The sequence below is a fragment of the Callithrix jacchus genome, chromosome 4 (assembly GCF_049354715.1).
Source record: "Callithrix jacchus isolate 240 chromosome 4, calJac240_pri, whole genome shotgun sequence".
Taxonomy (NCBI): Eukaryota; Metazoa; Chordata; class Mammalia; order Primates; family Cebidae; genus Callithrix; species Callithrix jacchus.
Genome location: NC_133505.1, coordinates 27,750,144 through 27,773,140, shown reverse-complemented (window position 1 = coordinate 27,773,140; position 22,997 = coordinate 27,750,144). Strand labels below are relative to the sequence as shown.

At 40.6% G+C, this 22,997-nt stretch overlaps 1 pseudogene; it reads left to right on the top strand.

Moving 5' to 3' along the window:
* The first annotated feature begins 4,043 nt into the window (after positions 1–4,043).
* On the top strand, positions 4,044–4,524 carry LOC100413408 (malate dehydrogenase, cytoplasmic pseudogene; annotated as a pseudogene).
* Positions 4,525–22,997: the final 18,473 nt, after the last annotated feature.

The window sequence follows — 22,997 nt, the reverse complement described above, 5'->3', positions numbered from 1 at the left end:
TGGAATTGACTAAAATTTAGCATGTAGAGAAAGTAGAAAGATCTTTAAATAAGTATTTAAAACCTAGGCATGGCCGGGCACGGAGTTCATAACTGTAATCCCAGCACTTTGGGAGGCCGAGGTAGGTGGATCACTTGAGGTCAGGAGTTTGAGACCAGACTCACCAATATGGTGAAAGCCAGTTTCTACTAAAAATACAAAAATTAGCCAGGCATGGTGGTGCGTATCTGTAACCCCAGCTACACTGGAGGCTGAGGCAGGAGAATCACGAACCCAGAAGTCGGAGGTTGCAGCGAGCCAAGACAGTGCCACTGCACTCCAGCCTGGGTGAGAGAGCAAGACTCCATCTCAAAGTAAATAAAGGAATAAATAAATAAATAGATGGATAAAACCTAGGCATTGAGAAGTTTTCCAAAACATACATATTTGTTGTAACAAATATATGTGGATAGATAGTTAAGTGGTAGCTAATGAGGGGGAAGCCTTCCAAGGTGAGTTTTAACTATGTTAATTCATCATTGACTTCAACCTAACATGGGATATATAAGGATAAATTCTTTCCATTTATCTTATTCACCATGAGAATGCTTCCACTGTGGGACTGAATGGGTGACAGATTATCTTTCTTTGGCAGCCATAAAATGCCAAATAGTACTTGTGATATTAGTATCCAGATCATAGAAACAGACCACATGGTCATTTCCATTTTTCTTTTCTGTTTTGTAAATGGAAGATACCGGACTTGATGGTCCATGGTTCCACAAGACCTCCGCCCCACAGAAGCTCTGCCAGATGTCTGGGAAAGCACATGATGGATAAACTACTTGCTACTCAGGGGATGGCTTCATTCTGATGTTCAGTGTTTTCCTTTGCTTTTGACCCTGGGTCTCTGAAGCATGGGCCAAGGGATCTGGTCCCAGCGTGATCCTATTTCAACCCCTGAATGCTGGGAGTTTCCCAGCTAGAGGTTTTGTGAAATACCATACCAGATGGTGAGGGCCACGGTTCTCCAACTGGGGCTGAGTTTTATTACTGCTAAATTAAAAACAGTGATTGACACAATAGGAGCTAACAAGAGATTTTCCCCTTTATTCTGGCCACTGTTAAACCCAATACGAATACACACTTACTGTATCTTGAAAATGGATTAGGCATCATGCTACCTAAAGAAACAAGACTCTTCATGATAATTTCTGTCTTACAGCTTCCTCGGGTCAAGAACATTGGGTTAATGAAGCATTGTATTATGGCAATCATTTGTTAGAAAAGTACCAGCCTGATTTGGTGGGGGTAGGAGTGAGGGTGGGGACAGGCGGTTGATCCCAAACATGAAACCAGACTTTTATTTACGAACCACACTAATTTTCTCAGTTTGGAGGTAGAGCCCGGAGTAGGTATACCTTCTGCTGTGCTGCTAAGGTTATGCTCAGAGTAGACTTGTACTAGCGAAACACAGTAAACTTAAATGCCACGTTCCATTAGATTGCTGGCAAAAAATGACTAGGGATTCTGTGTCTCACTGCTCCCCTGGGAGAGTACTGAGCATGGAAGAGAGGTTGGGGGCATGTCCATAGAGCCTGCAGGCAGATCTAGGGAACAAGCTGCACTCCCACAAGTCTGGGCAGGTACCTCTCAGCAGCAACTCTAACTGGGTGACTATGTTGTCACCTCAGTCAGCCCTGGAGAGAGGGCCACCATGTTCTCTCTATTTTTGGAGTCACATGTCATTGAGAATCCCCAAACACAAGCAACCCACCAGTTCTTTCAAAATATATAGCTATACACCAAAAACATTCTTCAGGTTTTAATGTATTACTTGCAACTAAATTCAAACTGCTGCCCTAACTTCAAATTGGATGGGCTGGCATGATATTTTAGGCTCACCAGCTGGCTCAGGGTAGTCTGCAGACCAGAGGAAGTCAGGCTTGTTACAAAGCAGTATTATCTGAGAAAAACGCAGACCCCAAAAGTGCTTTGATTCTCACAGAGCTAATACCCAAAGTTTCCAGAGTTCCAGTGGACACTCCAACATTACTGGGTTTCATGTCAAAACCAACTGAGGGTATGCTTTCCCCGGCTGTTTCTTGAGTACAACCTAAAAAATGCCATCCTACAGCCAAGCCTAACCCACTTCAGCCTGAGGCATAAAATGACTTCCTGATTTAACCTGTACTAATTCAGAAGCTTCTAGATTATTGAATATCAAGCTTGTCCAACCCACTGCCCACAGGCCACACACATGCTGCTAAGGATGGCTTTGAATGTGGCCCAACAACAAATTCTTAAACTTTCTTAAAACATTATAAAATGTTTTTTGACATTTTTTTTCAGCTTATCAGCTATCGTTAGTGTTGCTGTATTTTACGAGTGGCCCAAAACAATTCTTCTTCCAATGTGGGCCAGGGAAGAGAAAAGGCTGGACACACCTGCTGTATTAATATATACATAGCGGGTGCTTAATGCCTGAATTCCTTCTCTGGAGACTGAAGAAAGCAGTAGGATAACTTGGAGAGAATTCTAGGAGTAGCAGGCGTGGTTCTTCCACTGGCCCAGAACTTGTCATGTGATCTTATGCAAATGCCTTAGAATCTCTGGACCTACTTTGCCAGTGTGTATGTACAGTGAGAAATTACATCGGGGTCTCTTAAGAACTGACTTATCTCTAAAACTCGAGAAATATCTCATTGTGCTATAGTCCAGGACAATTGTTTAGTGTTCATTTTCAAATCCTAGATCTAGAAACATGATTGAGGTCCCTTTATGTGTTGAATCAATATTTGCCTAGGAGAACTTCCATAGTAATATTTCAGAGGGATAGTGACTTTACATGGGAATGCAGAACTCTTCAGTGTTTCATCACATTGCTGGTGTCTTTCATAAGACTGTTTATTCTTCCTTTTACCGTTGAACATTAAAATGTCATTAAAGATCACAAGTGTGAAGCAGGGTTGAGTTTGCCTGCATGAGAATGGGTTAATGTCACCCCTCTAAAGTGAGTTGTTTCACTCTCTCCACAATTTACAGATAAAAGCTAGTAGAAAGTAACCAGGTTTAACCAGTAAAGGGAGATTAAAATAGGCACATGTATGTTTATGCACATATGCAAATATATTTATGTGCATATAAAGGTCATGCTAATTATAGTCACAAGTTAAAGCAATGTCCCATATTCCACCCAAATAATACTCTAAAAATAGAAGGCAAAACATATATAACATTTATAAGAAAGAAGCTTTATGGGAAAAAGTTCTAAAACCACAAGATCTATTCAAATCAAGACTTTAAACACTTTTCTTAAATCTCTCCTACCTGTCTCATTTCAGACTTCAGTAAACCAGCTTTTCTTTTACTGGTCTTATAACTTGAAAAATGATTTTGGCTTAAGTTTCCCAGGAACTTCTGTCCCGAGAATTTTCCCTACAGTGTCAATATTATGATGACAGCCTCGCATTGAAGAAGACTGCTCTAAGCAGGTCTAGATTCAGAGAACTAGGGATTCTCCTGCCCCAGTTCCACACAACCAACCGCAGATGTTTTTCACGGGTGTGTGTGTGTGTGTGTGTGTGTGTGCATGTGCACACGCGCATGGGTGTTTCTCCCTCTTGTTTTAGCTTAACCAAACAAATGCAGCAATGCTGACTATTTACTTACAATTCCAACATACCTAAGTATGATACAATAAAAACATTTTAACCTGTTTTATCACAGGAGCTCTAATACCAATCTTCAAGTTATAGTCGGCATCGCCACATCTGTCACATTTGTTTTTGACCTAAGTTGAATGTACTCATATGCCTATGAAATGCAATCATTTTTAGCATCTATAATAAGTATCATTTATCTGCTGCACAAATATGTTTGTAGCTTTTTGTATGTGCCAGCCACTTTTCTGAGCACTGGGTATTCAAAAAGCAAAAAGCAAAAGCAAAAAGAAATACAAATATATTGTGCTAAAGGTTGTCACAAGTCAGTTGTGCAGTAGAGATAACCAACTCCCTGAGGCTCACTTTGTAAGTGCTAAAATTGTCACTCAGTTCCCCATTATGTCTGAACCAATCCCAGTCCTTGTGGCGGGGGCAGCCAATCAAATCATATATTCGCTGCTACACAGTGTTAGAAACGCATCTGCCTTTGGTAAAGACTAGCCTATCATTCTTGTGCCATTGGATATCACTGCCATACTTGTCCTCAACAGCGTCCTAATGGAACAGCAAGACCGTGCCCTTCCCCTCCTGAAAGATGTCATCCAAACAAATCAAGAAGTTGCCTTCAAACACCTGGATGTGGCCATTCTCTTGGGCTCTGTGCCAAGAAGGAAAGGTGTAGAGAGAAAAGATTTACTGAAAATGTAAAAATCTTCAAGTGGCCGGGTGCAGCGTTGGAGAAATATGACAAGAAGTTCATTAAGGTTATTGTTATGGGAAACCCAGCCAATACCAACTGCCTGACTGCCCCCAATTTGGCTCCATCCGTCTTCAAGGAAAACTTCAGTTACTTGACTTGTTTGGATCACAACCAAACTAAAACTCAAATTACTCTTAAACATGGCATGACTGCTGACAATGCAAAGAATATTGTTATCTGGGGAAATCATTTCTTGACTCAGTATCCAGATATCAACCAAGCCAAGGTAGTTGTTTTTGAAGCTCTGAAAGATGACAGCCGGCCCCAGGGAGAATTCACAACGGTGCGGCAGCATGGTGCTGCTGTCATCGAGGCTCGAAAATCATCCAGGGTGATGCCCACTGCAAGAGCCATCTCCAACCACATCAGAGGAGTCTGGCTTCGAACCCCATAGGGAGAGTCTGTGTCTACTGGAGTTATCTCTGATAGTGGCGCCTATGGTTCCCGTTCATCATTCTACTCTGCTGTATTCAAGGATAAAACCTGGAAGTTTGTTGAAGCTCTCTCTTTTAATGATTCCTCATGTAAGAAGATGGATCTTACTGCAAAGGAACTGGCAGGGAAAACAAAGAAATTGCTTTAGAATTGCCTTCCTCTGTCTGACTATAAATCATTTTGATGTTACTAAGTGCCCCAATGCTGAAGAATTAAAATGTCATCTTCGACACTGGTACTAAATAATAACACTGCTAGGTGTAAATTACTTGTGAAAAACAACACGTTTTGAAGATGATGTGCTTCTCGGTACAGACTTGGGAGCAACAGTTTATCATCATTCCGTTAATTCTGCATTCTAAATAAAACTTTATATTCAAATAAAAAATAAGAAAGGCAGTCGCATGTTGCACTCTATCTAATAGACACTCATTCCATCTAGATTTTGCTTCTTCCCATTTCTTTCTGAAAGAGATCCTAAAATGTACACAATCCAAGCAATGTATGAGGTTCTACCCACATCTTACAGGCCTTACAAAATCTGCAAACAGTGTTTGTGTGTGTATAAGTAAGATCAAATTTATCACCATGATTCCGATGTGCAAAAAATCAAACATTTTCTTTAATTGACTTTATCTTGCTCTTGTTCTCTAAAATGTTTCATTTTTGTCAACTAAAAAGTAACAAATTCTTTTAACACACTGTGCAGAGTTGGCATGGCAGGCCTGAGATTGCTGTCTTTAGAAAGTCCTGCTTGCAAAGTTGGTCCCTGGCTGGGGCCCAGGAATTTGGACTTGGGGAGGGTTGTGCTGTTCCCAGAACTGATAAGAAGGACACGCTGTGCCTAAACTGTACAAACAATATGGTTTCAGCCAAACACCTGCTTTCCTTCTAGGGGTCTGGAATTTGGGTATGTGCTGGGCAGTGGTGTCTAATGACCAGCCCCCCAGTAAAAACCATAGGTCTTAAGCCTCTAATGAGCTTCCCTGGCAAGCAACACTTCAGACCTGTGGTCACAAATTGTGTCCTGTGTGATACCAGTGGGAAAGGATCCTTGGAAGCTTGTGTCTGACTTTCCTGGACTTTGCCACATGTGTCTTTTCCCTTGCTGTTCATGCCTGGCCTCCTCCTGCTGTAACAAGTCTTAGCCATGGGTATGACTCTATGTTGAGTCCTGGGAGTTCCCCTGGTAAAGCCCCGAACCTGGGGATGATTTGGGAGCCCGGGACACATATTAATTATTGAAGTGTCCTATGTGCCAAGCACTTTTCTAGGAGCTGGGGATATAGCAGTGAGCACAACAAAAGTCCCTAGCCGTGGATTTTACAGGCCTTGTGGGTGAGAGTGTGGAGGAGGAGAGGAAGGAGACAGACAATAGACAAGTACATTGTGTCATGTGCCTGACGATGAGAAGAGCTATGGAGGAAAATAAAGTCAGAAAGGAGGTCGGCACTGTTGGATTTCAGGCCTGCCACTTTAAACAGGGGAGTCATAGAAGGCTTGGAGTTAGGATCTGAAGGAGAAGGGGTAGGAATAACTAGGCACAAAGCTTGCTTGCTTGCTTGCTTGCTTGCTTTCTTCCATTTTTTTTTTTTTTTTTTTTTAGATGGAGTCTCACTCTGTCACCAAGCTGTAATGCAGTGGTGTAATCTCAGCTCACTGCAACCTCCACCTCCTGGGTTCAAGTGATTCTCTTGCTTCAGTCTCCTGAGTAGTTGGGACTATAGGCATGCACCACCAAGCCCAGCTAATTTTGGTATTTTTAGTAGAGACGAGGTTTCACCATATTGATCAGGATGGTCTCGATCTCTTAACCTCATGATCCATCCACCTCGGCCTTCCAAAGTGCTGGGATTACAGATGTGAGCCACCGTGCCTGGCCTAAAATGGCTGCCATTAGTTTATTTATTTATTTCAATTTTTATGTATTTATTTTGAGATGGAGTCTTGCTCTGTCACCCAGGCTGGAATGCAATGACACAATCTTGGCTCACTGCAACCTCTGCCTCCCAGATTCAAGCAATTCTCCTGCCTCAGCCTCCCAAGGAGCTAGGATTACAGGTACCTGTCACTACGCCCAGTTAATTTTTGTATTTTTTAGTAGAGATGAGGTTTCACCATGTTGACCAGGCTGGTCTTGAACTCCTGATCTCAGGTTATTCACCCACCTTGGCCTCCCAAAGTGTGGGGATTACAGGCAGAAGCCACCGTGCCCAGCCCAGGAACAAGGCTTTCTAAGCAAAGGGAACAGCTGTTTGCTACAGGCCCTGAGCTGCACATATGGTCAGTCCAGGAACAGCAAGAGGCCAGTGTGGCTGCAGGGCAGGGACCCACATGCCAGAGGGGTGGAAGATGAGACCCAAGAGTGCAGAGGGCCGGATCAGGTGGGTGCTTGCCAGCTTTCTGGCTTTTATTCTGAGTGAGGCAGGAAGTCATTAGAGGGCTGTGAGCAGAGAAGTGACATTAAAAGATTTGTTTTTAAAAGTATCACTGTGGCTATTGATGGAGAATACATTATAGGGTGGCAAAAGCAGAAGTAGTAAGGACAGTCAGGAGATTGTTGTACTAACCTGGGACCCATGGGTCAATTAGATATTTGGTGGGGGAAAGAGAGGAGTCAATAATGAATCCAGGGCTTCGAGCCTGAGCACTTGATGAAGTTGCTGTTTACTTTGGGGAAACTGAGAAAGCAGCAGTTTAGATGGGGAAGAGGAAGAGAGAAATTGGATTTTTTTTTTAGAGGTGGAGTCTCAATGCTGTCAGCCTACGGGAGTGCAGGGATGCAATCTTGGTTTATTGCAGCCTTGAACTCCTGGACTCAAGCAATCCTCCCACCTGAGCCTCCCAATATCTGGGACTACAGGCATGCACCACCACACACACACCTGACTAATTTTTGTATTTTTTGTAGAGATGAGGGCTCCTTATGTTGCCCAAGCTGGTCTCGAACTGCTGGACTCAAGCAATCTTCCCGCCTTGGCCTCCTGAAGTGCTGGGATTACAGGCGTGAGCCACTGCTCCCAGCATGGAAATTCGGATTTTTAGATGTGTTAACTTTGAGATACTTGACAGTATAGTAAAACCACAGAGTTGATATTTCTATTTTGTAGATGAGGAAACTGAGGCACAGAGAGGTTAAATGATTTGCTCAGGGCCACGCATCTGAGAAGGTTTCACATCTTCAGTCTGGATTCAGCATGTACTCTCTCAACCCCTCCACCACACTGGACTTGCAGTCTTCTAAGCTAAAATGACTTGCCATGATGCGATAATAGATATACATTAACAACAAATGTGTGCGGGTTATTGAAATAGTATTAATATAATAACAAATATTTGTAAATATTATTTCTTTGCAGTTTGTTAGCATATGAATGGCTGTTAAGTAATCAATCGAGTCCAGTTGTCCCGAGGAAGCTGTCTATTGGGAACGGAAGGTTCAAGACCATGCATTGCCATTTGTTATTGTTGTCCCACCTATAATTAATGAATGATAACCTAAAGATACAATAAAGAGAATAGAGAAAAGACAAAGGGGAAAAGATATTGCTTAAAACCCTAGGAAGACTCCCACACTATAAAAGTACATATGCGGCCAGGCGCGGTGGCTCATGCCTGTAATCCCAGCACTTTGGGAGGCCAAGGCAGGTGGATCATGAGGTCAAGAGATCGAGACCATCCTGGTCAACATGGTGAAACCCCCTCTCTACTAAAAATACAAAAAAATGAAATTAGCTGGGCATGGTGGTGCATGCCTGTAATCCCAGCTACTCAGGAGGCTGAGGCAGGAGAATTGCCTGAATCCAGGAGGTAGAGGTTGCGGGGAGCCGAGATCGCGCCATTGCACTCCAGTCTGGGTAACAAGAGCAAAACTCTGTCTCAAAAAAAAAAAAAAAAGTATATATGCATGCTCAAGGTGATTCTTTGTAGTGTTATCTGTAATTGCAAAGTATGGGAAATGCCCTAAATGCCTGAAAAGAAAAGTGGTCAGACTATAGTATGTCTACACAATGGAGAACAATGCAACTGTAAAAAAGAGAATGAGGCCAGGCCCAGTGGCTCACGACTGTAATACCAGCACTTTGGGAGGCAGAGGTGGGCGGATCATGAGGTCAGGAGTTCAAGACAAGCCTGGCCAACATAGTGAAACTCTGTCTCTACTAAAAGTACAAAAAAATTAGCCAGGCATGGTGGTGGGCACCTGTAATCCCAGCTACTTGGGAGGCTGAGACAGAAGAATCTCTTGAACCTGTGAGGCAGAGGTTGTAGAAAGCCGAGATTGTGCCACTGCACTCCAGCCTGGGCAACAGTGCGAGACTATGTCTCAAAAATAAATACATAAACATAAAAAATGAAGAGAATGAAGTGATCTGTATGATCTGATAGTGATTTCCAAGATAAATTGTTTAGTTTTTCTAAAACTAAAACCAAAACAATGACCTATAGTATGCTCCTTTTTGTGCAGGAAAGAAGGGAATTTATATATATATATATGTGAATATACTTACTTTTTCAAAAAGGCTAAGCGTGAAAGATATTAGTTACCCACGACAGCAGTATGACAGAAAGGAGGGGGTACCATCACTTTTCTGAGTATATCTTTTTATATAATTTTGATATTTGACCCATGTGAATGTTTTACATACTTTCAAAATAATAATAACAATAAAATGGACAGGGGAAAGTCCTAAAATGGAAAGTACCTAGAAACAAACATAGTGCATTTCACATGAATAACCAGTCACACTGGGGGTATTTCAATTATATACTCAGACTAAAGGCAAAAAGAACTCTAAACAAATATTAAACTCCAGTTAATAGGTCTTTTGAAGTGGAATGGCTGAGCAATTCTAAAACTGTTTTCAGTGAGTTTTAGGATTTAGCCTATATTGACAATGAGTTCCAGGTCTCACTATCAGAAACAGTAGCTACAGGTCCAGTGCCACGGCTCATGCTTGTAATCCTAGCGCGTCGGGAGGCCAAGGTAGGCAGAGCACTTGAGACCAGGAGTTTGAAAGCAGCCTGGCCAACATGGTGAAACCCTGTCTCTACTAAAAGTACAGAAATTAGCCAAGTGCTGTGGCACACACCTGCAATCCCAGCTACTGAGGTGGCTGAGGCATGAGAATCACTTGAACCTGGGAAGTGGGGTTGCAGTGAGCCAAGATCATGGCACTGCACTCCAGCTTGGGTGACAGAGTGAGACTGTCAAAAAAAGAGAGAGAAAAAAAAAAAAGAGGGAAAGAAAGAGGAGCTACAAATATGGAAAAGTAAAATTAGAAAACGAACCTTGTGGTGTTGAATTGGAATTGGAAATAGCACTATAAACTCCCGGGTTTTTTTGACAGGTAGATTCATGGATGGATAGATAAATGGATGGATGGATGACAGACATTGATAGAGATAAGCATGTGTATGGATGTGTCATGAGTAATCCCTGATGCCCAGTCTTTTCAGGACTGAAGGATTTATTACCAAAAATGCTAGAAACATTGTTAACTAACAGCTCTCAGCTGCCAGCCCTTTTTGGAATTGCCTTAGCTGAAGTGAGCCAGCTCACCCAACTTCACAAATCCTTCTTGGGGAGGCTCATATTTAATGACTGATTAACTCAGGAGTATGAAAGCCTAAATCCCTCATCCCAACTCAGAACAATTCTGAAGGAACATCCAGCATCAGAACTCCCATGGGGTCAGCTGAGGTTTTTGTGAAGACTGCATCACAGCCTATCTTCTTCCTATGCCCAATCCTCCTTCGTTTCCTTGCATTTCATAGTAGTTCATCCCTAGAGCCACCCTAACAAATGTTCTGCTCACTAATTTCTGTCTGAGTTCAATTCTCAGAGAACCCTTCCTCTAAAATGCATGTCTCAGTGCACGTGCGCACACACACGCACACACACACACACTCACATCTTAGCTCCTTCTGCTGAAAGGGCCTAGAAGCAATGACACTCCTGTAGCAATGAGAACTCCTAGTGCTCAAATATTAATTTCTAAACATTATTCCCAATTAGCAGGGTGTGGTGGTGTGTGCCTGTGGTCCCAGACAGCTGGAAGGCTGAGGTGGTAGAACCACTTGAGCCTGGGAGGTTGAGGTTGCAGTGGGCCAAGATCACATTGCTGCAGTCCAGCCTGGGTGACAGAGTGAGAGACCTTTCTCAAAAACAAAGCAACCATTATTCTCCACTGAAAGGAACAAGGGCTCCTTGGAGAAATGGCTGATTCCAGGGTTGGAAAAGAGAAAACAGAAAATAATCCTGAAACATCTTGAACCAGAAGGTAAAGAGGTGTTCAAAGAAGGATGGGGCCATGTCAAAAGAAGATGGGAAATCACTTGAAGGGTCCCCAATTAGCCAAATCTGATACAATTTGCGCATCAAGATAATGACAGTAACAAATTATAGGTCACTGGATAAAATAAGAATCCATGAGTCTATACAGTTATAAGTAAATAAATGAATAAAAAATGAATGAATCAATGAGAAGGAAAAGCTCTTCACTGTAGTAGAAACCAGCAAATACATCTAGAAGAAATGGTGAAGTGATAGGTGCCACTTGACAAACCTCATAGTAATGGTTGATTTGAGCAAGAACTATCAATGGATGCAGAGTTTGGTGAGGAATAGAAAATAATCTATACTATGTAGTATCTGTCTCAAAGCATAGGTCTCAAGGTATCTCTCCACAAAATACTTATCAGTTACAAGGGGGGAAAATAGGTGGAGGGGACTGATACCCTTACCTCAGGGAAACTGGGCAGACAGCATCTCAACTTAGTGATCAAAGTTAACATTACCCCTAATGGAATAAATTTACATCCTGCCTCCTGATATCATGTACTGAGAATACAACATCACTTTCGTGTACTCCTGCCAAAAATGTATAACCTCAATCTAATCTGAGGAACATTAAGAACACCTGATTGGGAGGCATTCTACAATATAGCTGGCCTGAATTTGTCAAAAATATCAATGTTATCAAGAACAGACTGAGAAACTATTCCAGATTAAAGGCGATTAATGAGATTTGGCAATGTGTGATCCTGGAGTGGACTCTGGACTGGATTTTTTTCTTCCTCTATTTTACCTTATTTTCACTGTACAGGACATTATTGGGACAACTGACAAAATTTGTATCAAGTCTGTAGATCAGAAAATAATATTTTTATTACTGTTCATTTCCTGTTTTAATAAATTATACTGTGTTTATTTTAAGAGAAAGTCCTTGTTCTTAGGAAATACATACTGAAGTATTTAGGAATACGAGGGGATCATGTCTTCAATCTACTCTCAAATAGTATATAAAAAAATCACACACACACAGAATAATAAAGCAAACATGGTAACATGTTAGCCATTGGAGAATCTGGATAAAGGGCATAGAGAACAACTCCTATACAAAGAATTCTTTGTACTATTCTTGCAACTTTCTGCATGTCTGAATTATTTCAAAATAAATAAATGTTAAAAACCTATAGAGGCAATTATTTTTTATTCTGATAGGAACAAATAAAAGTTACCATCTGAACCATTTTTTGGTGTCCAGCTCAGTGTACATTTCACATCGTTGTGAAACAGAGCTCCAGAACTTTTTCATCTTGCAAAACTAAAACTGTACCCACTAACCAACAACTGCCTTTTCCCCTCCCCCAGCCCCTGGCAACGACCCTACTTTTTATTTCTATACATTTGACTATTCTAGACACACCATGTCAGTGGAGTTGTACAGTATCTTTCTTTTCTGAATGATTTATTTCATTTAATAAAAGTCCTCAGGATTCATACATGTTGTAGCATATGACAAGATTTTCTTCTTTTTTAAGGCTGAATAATATTCCATTATAGACTGCATGTTATTCATTCATCTGTAGATGAACGTCTGGGTTGTATCCACCAGAGGCAACTTTTGAATATCTTACTTAATTGTGTACAAAATTGAAGGTATTCACTACTAGGGAAAAAGTAAAGTGCTAGAGAAAAAAATGTTTAAAAGTTTGCAGATGTATATTCACTAAGATGAAAAATTTAAACAAGCTGAATCAGAAAACTAAATAAGTATGCTAGACCAAATTTTCAGTATTCCACCACTATACATAGATGCCATTTCAGAGTATATGCCATATAGGCTCTGATGCAATATCAAAAATATTTTTAAATATTATAATTGGAAAAGTAGAAGATAGTTATACTTACCAAATGGTTACAACTGAAGGTGACTTGCCATAGTTTAGAAATGTTGATACGTTTTTTCAAAATGATTATAAAAAATGATTTAGTATTTCATATAGCTTTTTAGAATATCTTTTACTTTAACATGGCAAAGGAAATACAGAAATTATTTTAATATACATTTCCATGCAGTCACTGCATAGATATTTTAAGATAAGTAATACATTTAATAATTCATTTAAAAGAGAGAAGGAAGTATCAACTAGTTATTATTTGAATAAGTTTTGTGCAGGTGTCACTGAAATTTAATACTTTCTATGTGCCTATTTCATGTTTGTAAATACCTAACTTTGCTGCATCTGGAGGCTGCATTTATGGTTTTCATTTTTAAAATTAGAAATGATTACATTGACCTGGGAGAAACTATCTTAACCAAGCAATCAAGGATGGCAATGCCATGTTTCCACCTTGTAGCCCTTGATATGATGCAATGAGAATGTCACTTTGGCTCTGTGGGAATCTTACCCAAAACTTATTTGTTGAATGTTGCATGAGAAAACATCAGACAAACTCAAACTGAGGGAGAGTTTACAAAAATACCTGACCAGAACCCTTCAAAACTGTCAAGGACATGAAAAATGAGGAAATTCTGAGAAACTGTCACAGATCTGGGGTGACTAAGGATAACTGACAACTGACATGGTATCTTGGAGGAAATTCTGGGAGAGAAAAAGAACATTAGCAGGGAAACTAGTGAAATCCAAAAGATGTCTGTAGCTTCCTTAATAGTCACATACAATGTCAGTTTCTTAGTTTTGACAAATGTATATAACATAAAATTAGAGGGAACTGGGTGAAGGGCATATGAAAACTCTGTACTGCAGTAAATTTACAAATTATTCTAAAATTAGAAGTTTAACAGATTCTATTAATATAAATTTATTCATAAGATTGCTAAAATCTAACTTGCTTTGAAAGTTAAACACTTACTCACTCAAAAAAGTATGTGTGCCTCCCTGTTATGTGTCAGTTCAGAAAAGACTAAGTTAGCCTGCTGAATACATTATTAAACAAAAGAACTCAGCTTACTATTAGCCCGGATGACGTCCCATTTTCTACTTTCGAGACGAGAGAGGAGAAAATTTTTGAAAGCTTTGTTGGAAGTGGAGGAAACCAGATAATGAAACTTCAGACATAAAATAGCAATCAGTGATGAGTCCATTCAAACGTGGAGTTTTGAAGAATATTAACGATTACAAAGTTGGACAGATGACCCGGAAAATAACCTCTGATTGAGGAAAAAAGACTACACTGCTTGGGGCCACATACACCAATCACAGAGATAAAATGCTTTACTTCTTCTCATCTGTATAACTTTATATTGTATTTAGAAAAATTATATAATGTACAATTGAAGTCACAATCAGGAAGGTGGAGACTAAAAAAGGAAAGACTATTTTTTTTTTCTGAAATAAAGTGATAAAATAGAAGTCAATTCCAGGACTAACATAGTTAGAAGTACATAATTTTAAAACTCTGTGTTTAATCTTGAGATCAGTATTTTGGGAGGTCCGGACATGACGTGAGTGCTCACACCTGTAATCCCAGCATTTTGGGAGGCCAAAGTGGATGGATCACCTGAGGTCAGGAGTTCAAGACCAGGCTGATCAATATGGTAAAACCCCATGTCTACTAAAAATTCAAAAATTAGCCAGGCAAGGTGGCAGGTACCTATAATGCCAGCTACCCTGGAGACTGAGGCAGGAGAATCACTTGAACTTGGGAGGCAGGGGTTGCAGTGAGCCAAGATCACACCTCTGCACTCCAGGCTGGGCAAGAGAGTGAGACTCTGTCTCGAAAATAAAAAAAAAAAAAAAAAAAATCTGTATTTTTAACTAAAAGAAATCATTTACCATAAGCCTGTTTTGCTAATACCTGAGAATACTTTTGTTGTTGTTCTTAAGGTAAAAGTCTAAGCCCACCAGTAATGAAATTGCCAAAGTGCGTTTAGTGACTTTTTAGTAGTTAGAGAGTAAAATGACATGTCATGTAGAAATCACCTCCTGTTTAGACCTGTAGTCCCTACCTGATCATATACTGGTATGTACACTGAGCTGCATGTTCCATTCGTAATCTAGAAGTTTCCCTGTGCTGTTTGGCTACTATCTTACCTACTTGGTTTATATTAGTAGCCAGAACTCTGCTAAATATGGGGTTGCCACGACAGGTTACCTTGTGAGAGCTCAAGATAGAGGCTTATTTAGGACAGTTGTACTCAGTTCACTACAAAAATAAATCAGGTCCGACAACAACAACAAAAATGTGTCCCAGGCTAAATATTTTCTCACATATTCAGCAAAAAAAAAAGGGAAAAATGTAAATTTGAAACCAATAGAATTATGCTCCAAATGAAATAGAATAATTATAGTTTTGATGATGAAGTTCCAGAATACATACACTAGCCAAAAATGATTTTGATCATTCATCAAGTGTGCTTCACTAAAGATGAACATCCTAGTGGCAAATTCTTTTTTAGGCAGCAGTAAGAAATTGTGAAAATGACTTTGTATATAACCTAATCTAACAGCCTCCCTTCGCCGGGCTGAGTGGCTCAAGCCTGTAATCCCAGCACTTTGGGAGGCAGAGGTGGGTGGATCACCTGAGGTCAGCAGTTCCAGACCAGCCTGACCAACATGGCAAAACCCTGTCTCTACTAAAAACACAAAATTAGCTGGATGTGGTGGTGCATGCCTGTAATCCCAGCTACTCAGAAGGCTGAGACTGGAAAATTGCTTGAACCCGGGAGGCAGAGTTTGCAGTCAGCTGAAATCGCACCACTGCACTTCAGCCTAGGCCACAAGAGTAAAACTTCATCTCAAAAAAAAAAAAAAAAAAAAAAAAAAAAAACACCTAACAGCCTCCTTTTACTAATTGAGGAAACTGAGTCCTAAGGAGTTGTAATTGTAGCCAGTGTTTATTGTAGGTTCTCTGGGTGCCAAGGACTCTGCATAATTTCATTTAATCCTCACCAAAAGCATGTTTACAAGCAGATTCCTCAAAGATGAGGAAACCAAGGCTAAGCCCTGGGAGAATCTTACACAAAATCATAAAGTGGCAGAAGTAGGACACAATCCTTGAACTACAGGACCAAGAAGCATGGTTAATTTTCTGGAAAACTACATAACAGCTTTGTTACAGAGTCTCAAGTTTTCCTCAATTTAACGGAAATCATTTAAATAATCTAAAATACAATTAATTCAGTAGTTCTCTCCAAACTCCAATTTAGAGTTGAAGGAAGGGAAGTGGGGAAATAAGATGGAGAAATTGCAGTTGAGCTGCTCAGCATTAGGGAGCTGAGAAGCATCGAGAGCCCTGCTCTGCTCTGGAATTGCCCTATTCTGGAACAGAAAATCGGGGCTCTGTACTCGCCTCTCTCTCTCTGAGCAGGCCTGGCTGTGATCAAACAGTGGGAAGACTTGGGAATTTGGCACCGGTTAGGAAAGAAATTCGGTTTTCACTGGCGACATCTACCAAACACTTAGGGAACCATCAATACCAATGCTATACAAAGTGCCAGAAAATATAAGTGAGAACACTTCCCAGCTCATTCGATGACGCCATCACTAGCATCCGAGTATCAGACAAAGCATCCCTATACCAAAGCCATTACAAGAAGAGAACTCTACACGAACATCATTCATGAACACAGATGCAAACACGTGTCTTATGTAATATCCAATCAAATCCAGCAACACAGAAAAGAGCAGTAGGTCTGTTTGCGTTTGCTTTAAATTTTCATTTTTAATGATTTCTATGCCTTGTGCAATGTCTATGATCTTTCCTCTTGTCCTTTGTGCAGGCCAGCGAGGGAGGCAGCAGAGCTTACTTCAATAGCCAGTGACACTTCCACAGCCGTCACATGGAGTGGGCAGAAAACACCCCATTTCCCGTATGACTCTTAGAACAGTGGTCCCAGACTATTTGGCACCAGGGACTGGCATGAGATTTTCATACAGTGGCATGATACAGCTTGTTACTCAGGTTAAACACATTCCTTCCTTTGTACCTGAAACTATGTGTTACTTCACAAGAACCTTGAGGAGGGTTCTGCCTTCATATTCGTTTAGCAAGGTTCAAAGTATTTCAGGTAATTAGAGAGTATAGTGTTTTAAAGAAGCATGAATTTAGTCGAATTTAAAGAGAGGCAGAACTTCCTAATATCTTTCCAGTAACCTACTCGTCCAAATAAAAATACCTGCTAAACATCCTTTGGGGAAATAACCTGAATAGTTCATTAGTATCTTGAATTGACAAAGTAGGTAGAATAATATTAATATTTATCCTTTGAAGTGCAACTAATGGAGTCTCAGTCTATTCATATTGGAGGTTCATATCAAAGTTTAATTTTCTTGGTTAGTTTAAGTTATTAATATTTTAACTAATTCTAAAAAACCGCCACACTTGAATATTTTTAGATATTCTTTTTAGTTAAGAAAAGCCATGGCCACTCATCAAAATAAAGTTCTAAAATTAAGTCAGATCGTTCGTTCGTTCGTTCTTTCTCTCTCTCTCTCTCTTTCTCTTTCTCCTTTCCTTCCTTCCTTCCTTCCTTCCTTCCTTCCTTCCTTCCTTCCTTCCTTCCTTCTCTCTTTCTTTCCTTCTTTCCTTCCTTCTTTTCTCTTTCTTTCTTTTTCTTTCTTCTTTCTTTCTCTTTCTTTCTTTTTTTGTCTTTTTTGATACAGAGCCTCATTCTGTTGCCCAGGCTGGAGTGCAGTGCTGCGATCTCGGCCCACTGCAACCTCCACCTCCCGGGTTCAACTGATTCCCCTGCCTCAGCCTCCTGAGTAGCTGGGACTACAGGTGCGTGCCACCTCGCCTGGCCAATTTTTTTCTATTTTTAGTAGAGATAGGGTTTCACCATGTTAGCTAGGATTGTCTCCATCTCTATCTCCTGACCTCGTGATCCGCCCACTACAGCCTCCCTAAGTGCTGGGATTACAGGCATGAACCACTGGGCCTGGCCCAGATAGTTTTTTTCTTTAAAATTTCTTTTTGTGGCTGGGCGCAGTGGTTCACGCCTGTAATCCCAGCACTTTGGGAGGCCGAGGTGGGTGGATCACGAGGTCAGGAGATCGCGACCACCCTGGCCAACATAGTGAAACCCTGCCTCTACTAAAATACAAAAAAAAAAAAAAAAAGTTAGCAGGGAGTGGTGGTTCGCGCCTGTAGTCCCAGCTACTCGGGAGGCTGAGGCAGGGGAATCGCTTGAACCCAGGAGGCAGAGGCTGCAGTGAGCTGAGATCGCTTCCACTGCACTCCAGCCTGGGAGACAGAGTGAAACTCTGTCTCAAACAACAACAACAACAATTTCTTTTTGTAAATGCCTACCAACCAAAACAATCACAGCTAACGTGAGTGTACTTCCTTCTGCGTAATTCTTGGTATCGATTTGGTGTGCATTTAATGTTCTTGTAATAATATTCTGCTGGTTGTTAAAACTTTAATCAATGGTGAAGCAATGAGGGAGAGCAGGAGATAAGACATGGCCCTAGAGCCTCTGCCCGCTCCATCAGCACCTCGGGCAGGTTCTGTCTGCTCTCTGTTTTTTTCCTAGATGATTTTTGGTGAGTGGGGGAGGTTGTTGAGCCCCCCAGCTGCTGTTCCCTCAGAGGTCTGCTTGCTCTTGGGTCAAATATGGGGACAAAAGTTGCTAGTGCTTTGAAGTAGGCACCTACTCCCTTAGGGCTGGAGTATTTGAAAACATCTGCCCAGGCCTTGCTTACACGATGCTTCCATGCTTTTCCTGCCATTGAGTCAACGTGACACTTCATTTTCCATTGCCACAATAGTTGGGCAGCAGAGCTGCCAACATAACACAAACAGGAGAGCTGAGAGGCAGCAAGGCAGTGTCCTCACCTGACCACACTCTCATTATTAGAGAAGGTAGAAAGGTTATTGACAGCAGAGGAATCAAGTAGTCCCAGTGGATGAGGGATGGAATCATGACTAGTGAGCTCCTTTTTGCAGTTTCTTTCTTTTGGGGACAGCATCCACTGAAGGCTTGCATAGCTTTGAGAAACCTGCAATGTGAAGGAAAGTCCAGGGAGAAATGGTCAACTCTTAACAAAGTTGACTTGCAACCTGTCTAATTGGAATTTGATGGGGGAAAAGAGTAGCACAGCAATTCAAGGTACAAGTCTCTAACCTCCTGTCCTTATGACCTTCACATAAGATTCCAGGTCTGAAAGTCTCTTATATCACCACAAATTTAGATCTTGCCTAGAAAATAGCAAGAGTGCATGAGGGACATCAAAGAGGAGGTCTGGCTTTTAATAAACCTTTAGCTCAACTTTTCAACGTATGTGTTACATTCTGCTATCTTTACTTTTACCTTAAAAATGATTATTCGCAAGTTGAGGGATATTGTACAAGATCTTGTACTCTTCAAAATGCCAGTGTCATCAAAGAGAAAGAAAAGACTGATGAACTGTTCCAGATGAAGGGAGGATAAAGAGACTGACAGCTGAAAGCAGCACATAATCCAGGAGATTTTCTTTTACTATAAAAGACATTAATGGAAGGCTGGGCAGGGTGGCTTACACCTGTAATCCCAGCACTTTGGGAGGCAGGTGAATCACGAGGTCAGGAGTTCGAGACCAGCCTGGCCAACGTGGTGAAACCCCATCTCTACTAAAAATACAAAAATTAGCCAGGTGTGGTGGTACACGACTGTAATCCCAGCTACTCCAGAGGCTGAGGCAAGAGAATCTCTTGGACCCGGAGGCAGAGGTTGCAGTGAGCTGAGATCACACCATTGCACTCCAGCCTGGGCGACAGAGCAAGACTCTGTCTCAAAAAAAAAAAGACAATAATAGAACCTTTGATAAAATATGAATAAGATCCAGATATTAGATAATAGCACAGTAATATGATAAAATCTTAACATCTGAGGACTCATATGAAACTACATGAAAAGTGTACTATTATTTTCTGAAGTCCAAATTCTTTCAGATAAAAAATATAAATAATAAAAGCCTTTAATTGTTTTTTAAAAATGCTTAAGATGGTTAGGTACAGTGTCTCACTCCTATAATGCTAGCATTTTGGGAGGCCTAGGCAGGTGGAGCTCGTGAGCTCAGGAGTTCAAGACCAGCCTGGGCAACATGGCAAAACCCTGTCTCTACAAAAACTATAAAAATGAGCCAGGTGTGGCGGCACACACCTGTAGTCTGAGCTACTTGGGAGATTGAGAGGTGGGAGTATTCCTTGAGCCTGGGAGGTAGAGGTTGCAGTGAGCCATGTTTGCACTACAGCACTCCAGCCTGGATGACAGAGCAAGACCCTGTATCTACAAGGAAAAAAAAATCACACAAATATTACAAGGCACCACTATAAAAACATAGGATAATTTCCAATTATTGATAATATGTGTTTTCCTTTTCATGACACACACTAAAATTCTAATGGCAAAATATAATTTTTCAGTTATAATAAGGAACAATCTAATTTGTCTTACAATATGAACATCACCTGGAGCAGCTTATCCCACCAGTCATCTGCTAGCAAGGATTGTCTCCTAAGAAGACTGATTTATGGCCAGGTGTGGTGGCTCATGCCTGTAATCCCAGAACTTTGGGAGGCTGAGGTGGGCAGATCATAAGGTCAGGAGATCGAGAGCATCCTAGCTAACACAGTGAAACCCCATCTCTACTAAAAATACAAAAAAAAAAAATTAGCTGAGCATGGTGGCACATGCCTGTAGTCCCAGCAACTCAGGAGGCTGAGGCAGAAGAATCATTTGAACCCAGGAGGGGGAGGTTGGAGTTAGCTGAGATCACACCACTGCACTCCAGCCTGTCTCAAAAAAAAAAGAAGAAAACTGATTTACACAGCAGGACACCAAATGGATGACAAAGGCAGGTCACATGGGCAAGCAATTTAAAGGAATCATCATTTTTCCACTGTACATTTGAATATGGCTTTTCTTTTCTAAGTATTTTTGCCTCGTTATCTCTTTTTATACTGTGCATATATATACCATTTTTGGCTTGCCGTTTTTCAAGTCAACATTTTCACAGCTAGATGAGATTTTTTAAAACATGTATTTGAAGCTGGTTAAAAACAACTACAATCTGAGAAAGACCGCTTATTAACTAAACTGGAGCTTAAAAAGGGAGGGTTTTTCCAAGTGCCTGGAAATGTAAGCGATGCTTATTTTTAATCTATCACAATTCCAAGACCTTCCTTGGACAAATTATGAAAAATCAAAATATCTTTGTCATAACAAGAATTGTGATATCCACCCAGGTAGAATCTTGATTTCAGGAGTATATATTTGACATAATTTATTACAGAAAAGTCAGTTATAATTTCATATTTATCTTTCTATCTAAATTAGACCCCAAGATCAACGGATTTGGTGTTTGTCTTCCTTACGTCTAGCATTGGTAGTCAGGTTCTGAGAACAAAGATTTTAAAACATAATGGAAAAGAGAAAAATAACCATGAATTTTAACTTTCATTATTTTGAAAAGGAGGTGGATTCAAATGTAAGGAGTCCTCACGCAGACAATTTCTCAGTTATTTGCATATTCTATTCCATCTTCAAAACATGAAGACAGTAGGCTCAGTAATTTTTTGACAATGGATATAATTCAGATGACATTGTTATTCTGCCTATCACTCCCTCTTTTCTCCAAGATCATTTCTCCCCGCCCCGGACATGCTGACCTTAGAACCCTTCAAACCCTCCTGCGTGTACACTTCCTCTTTTGGCTTGAGTTGGAGCCTCAGGCAGATTGGTTGTCTGTTCTCTATTCTGTTTCTCCCAGCTTGGAGCATCTCTCAATGAAGACATAATATTTGTTTGGCATCTTTGACACACACCAAACAAGTGAACATATCACAAAATGTGACCTTTCGGGGCATCTGAGTAGTGAGGAGGAAGACAAAAGTAAGAAAGGTTAGTAGTCCAGAGAAGAAAAGAAGAGAGCTGAGACACAGTAATAGTTGGAATTAGTTTCGTGTGGTGGAATAGTTGGAATTAGTCTTTCTGGTTATAACCTTCCTAATATTCATAACAGCAGGTTTAGATTTGGAACTCTCCATCCACGTCTCGCTTGCTCTCTTAGTATGTTTCTGGAAATTAACATGCAGTATTTGATTATAACACAATAAGTATTTAGAACCCATCATATGCAAAATACAACAGTGAAACATCAATACTAAATAGAAATGTCTGATAAAATTATAGGTACTTCATTTTTTGCCTTATACTTTTCTGTCTTTTCCAAGTATTCCACTATGAACAGTAACCTCCTAAGAGTCACTCTCAACTAGAATTTTTTTTAACTGCCTGGTAATTGAAACAATGCCATTTCATATCTCCCAGAGTTTTTAACATGAGTGCTGCCTATTCCTGCTTCATTCCTTCTTTTTCTCTTCAAACAGCCAGTTTCCAAAATGAGATGTTCTGGTTTGATGGCAGGCCAGGATCAAATTCAATTACTGAATTTCACAAGCCTAACGTTTCAAAGGAAAGATTTCAGCTCATTTTACACATTCTAACATACTTGTGCTTGATGAAGCATTACTTATGTGAACCATTAGCTTGAATAATGTGTGAAAGCAAAACGACAGTTTTTTAGGCAGTCACTGATTATTCTTCCCTTGGTGCTTCTACAAATGAACGTTGAGAGGCAAAGAGAAGGGTGTGGCAGGTGATGAAAGCTGTTCTTCTCTGGAGACCCGGCACAGGGTTTCTGCAGTGATACATGCAGTATTGAGAATGGAATGCACAGAGACAGGTACCCAGCCATCCAGATCAGACCTAGTGCTCAATCAGAAGGAATATTTTGCAGCCAAATGATCATCACATCCCACAACTATGATCTAGTGCTAGTGCTCAGTCTTGAGTCCTAGGATGTGAGACAGAGAAAATCCATGGTGCTCAGGTATGAACTCCACTGGGTTAGCCAACTCTACGCCT